The 3587-nt window shown below is 42.6% G+C and overlaps 1 protein-coding gene across 2 annotated transcripts in view; it reads right to left on the minus strand.

The window, feature by feature from the left end:
* Positions 1-3245, minus strand: part of LOC135102816 (protein c-Fos-like) — a 39647-nt gene extending 36402 nt beyond the window's left edge. Inside the window, exon 1 of one of the 2 annotated variants that reach the window (XM_064008353.1) lies at positions 3069-3245. The gene's annotated coding sequence lies outside the window, so the exon portion shown is untranslated. The remainder of the gene's footprint in view (positions 1-3068) is intronic. The other variant, XM_064008354.1, reaches the window with a different exon arrangement.
* Between the last annotated feature and the right edge of the window lie 342 nt (positions 3246-3587).

The following is a 3587-nucleotide window of genomic DNA, read 5'->3' on the forward strand; positions in this document are numbered from 1 at the left end:
TAATAACAATAATAATAATAAAAATAATTAACAACTATAAATATATAGTATATAAAAATTATAGTACGATACTGAAGGTACCGAGTTTTGCTTCTTGTACGAAAGTTACATTACTCTGCCTTGAGAAATGTGTGTTAGGTAAGAGAGAGAGAGAGAGAGAGAGAGAGAGAGAGAGAGAGAGAGAGAGAGAGAGAGAGAGACACGATACTAACAAAAATCCAAATATACAAGTAGGAAAAATTAAATGATGTACAGATAGAGAAAATACAGAAATGTACAACTGATACAGACAGAACGAAAATAAGAGGACGAAGTTCCTACACTTTTTCCCTCGTCTGCTCTTCCTCTCTGAGTCATTAATTTCACCATATCCCCAACGTTACGCTTCCAAAGGGGGAGGGGGGAGAGAGAGAGAGAGAGAGAGAGAGAGAGAGAGAGAGAGAGAGAGAGAGAGAGAGAGAGAGAGAGAGAGAGAGAGAGAGAGAGAGAGAAAATCACCAACACGTCAGATTTTACGAGTCTGTGTTCATTAAAGAAATAACGATATAGGGAAGCTGTGATGAATTATTTGATTTTTTAAAATTTAATACTACAGATTTTGTTCAAATAATAGTAATAAGAGTAATAATAATAATAATAATAATAATAATAATAATAATAATAATAACATTACTCGTATTACAATTTTTCGATGACCAGTAAAGTGAATTTTGAGACTGACTGACTGACTGACTGACTGACTGACTGACTATGAATGAGTGAGTTACGAATGAACTGACTGACTGACCGACTGGGTAAATTATAAGAGCTAGGTGACTGATTCAGTGAGTGGGTGAATGACAGGATTTTTTAGTGTGCCTTCATGGAAATGACACTCATTGTTTCGTCTAAATGGGAGAGGAAATGGTGTGTATGTGTGTGTGTGTATGTGTGTGTTGAGAGGAGACGGATGGATGGTCACGTAAAACACACACACACACACACACACACACACACACACACACACACACACACACACACACACACTGAGCGTGACAACGCATAATAAAGAGTATTATTGATGTTAAAACAATAAATATTAGTTCATTACGCTGCTAACAAACCTTAGGCGACTTCAAAACTTGGCGTGCGCGCGCGCGCGCGCACGCACTCACACGCGCGCGCACGCGCACGCTCGCACGCACGCACGCACGCACGCACGCACGCACGCACGCACGCACACACACACACACACACACACACACACACACACACACACACACACACGAATATATACAAGGGATAGAAATATATGTAAGAAACGGTAAAATAAGGAAAAATTTCTCAAGTGGAATGTTTTTCACCTAGAGAGAGAGAGAGAGAGAGAGAGAGAGAGAGAGAGAGAGAGAGAGAGAGAGAGAGAGAGAGAGAGAGAGTCCTATGTAGCATGCAGTAAAATAGAACTTCATTTACAACAATGCAACTTGCAACAACAACAATGATGATGATAATGATGATGATGATAATAATAATAATAATAATAATAATAATAATAATAATAATAATAATAAAATAATAATAATAATAATAATAATAATAATAATAATAATAATAATAACAATAATAACAAGTAGCAGTAGCACTACATCTGCAACATTAACTGTCACCAAGCTTATCAGAAGAAAAATATAAAAAATACGGTATCAGCGATAAATTCTTCTTAGCTGCACCTCACTACATCAATCAATCAAATCAATCTGTACACATCACCGCTACTACTACTAATAATAATAATACGATTTGATACTACGACTGATCTGTATCTACCACCACTACTACAACATGTTACTGCAAAAAAAAAAAAAAAGCCATCCCATCCACACCGCTGCCACCATTTGTAACCCATTACTGCCACTGCAATCTTGACAACCACTGCACCTAGGCCACCCATTGCATGCATTGCTGCCATTTGTATCCTAACATCGCCACTAAATTCCTAACACCATTGCACCTAGGCCATCCCATCAGCACTACTGCCACCATTTCTATCTTAACAGTGCCACTAATACCCAAACACCACTACACCTAGACCCCCACCCTACTCAACACCGCTGCCATCATTTATTTCCCACCACTGCCTCTGAAATCCTAACACCATTGTACAGGCCATCCTATCCACACCCCTGCCACCATTTGTGTCCCACCACTGCCTCTGAAATCCTAATACCACTGCACGTATCATCCTATCCACACCGCTGCCACCATTTGTGTTCCACCACTGCCACTGAAATCCTAACCTAACACTATTGCACAGACCATCCTATCCACACCGCTGCCACCATTTGTATTCCACCACTGTCTCTGAAATCCTAACACCACTGCACCTAGGTCACCCCATCCACACCACTGCCACTGAAATCCTAACACCACATTCTTGACAACCCCTGTAATTTCACCTTCATTAACGCCACAATCTCCTCATCTGTACAGACTCATCATTCCTCCACTATCCAAATTAACATCAGCGTCAACACCGGTAATCTCTCTCCCTCTCTCTCTCTCTCTCTCCATCAAGTAACACACACACACACACACACACACACACACACACACACACGTTTCATATTCTTCAGCACGTCTGTGTAATCTCTTTCTTTTCATGTTTTTCTTTATAATTATGTTAGTGTGTCTTAGTTTTAAAGGAATGATTGAAAGGATTAGTTGGTGTTTCCCTTCTTATCTCACGGCACCTAAACATTAAAATTCTCTCTCTCTCTCTCTCTCTCTCTCTCTCTCTCTCTCTCTCTCTCTCTCTCTCTCTCACTGACAACCTACTTTTCCATTTCCTTTCTCGTCTCACAGTCAAAATGTAATGTGGAAAAGAATCTTGCGTGTCACTGAGTCGTTCATTTCGCACCTCTGGAACACACACACACACACACACACACACACACACACACACGGTGACATACATACTGCCCCTCGCTCTTAGTTAACCTCCCGCGACCTGAGATGTGCAAGGTATGAGAAAAGCGCGCGTGAATGTGTACATGAGTGACAGATAGGACAGGTGTGAGTGACATACGTACCTCTGTGCTAGCTCTATCAAGAAAGGGTGAAGTAACCTTTCCCTCTCTCTCTATACAAAGTGTATCCTGTTACTTGATAGCCACGTTTGTGTCCTGACTGGTCATCGACACCCCTCTCCAAACAGCCCCCTCGCCCTACCATCGCACTGCACTCTTGGCCACTGAATCCCGCCCCTACCGACGCTAATATATATACATGTCTATTTTTAGAGTTGACGTCATATCCAAGCGCGCTCATTGGCCGGCCCCCCTGCACTACGTAATGTGAAGGAGTCTGATTGGTGTGCGCGGCGCGGGAAGAAAAAAAGCCAGCCTAGGGAGCGCGGGAGCATCTTCATGGCACTGTCACGATAAAAACACAGCGAAGGGCGTGACAGCTCCCCGCATGAGATGAATAGCTAGGCGCTGCAGGGTGGGACACGGCCAGGGGCGGCGCGGAGTAAGCGTGGCAGGCTGGGGCGGTGTCGTTCATGGCCGTATTAACGGGGTCTCGGGGCCGATAAGAAGACTGTTACTACT

The sequence above is a fragment of the Scylla paramamosain genome, chromosome 8 (assembly GCF_035594125.1).
Source record: "Scylla paramamosain isolate STU-SP2022 chromosome 8, ASM3559412v1, whole genome shotgun sequence".
Classification (NCBI taxonomy): Eukaryota; Metazoa; Arthropoda; class Malacostraca; order Decapoda; family Portunidae; genus Scylla; species Scylla paramamosain.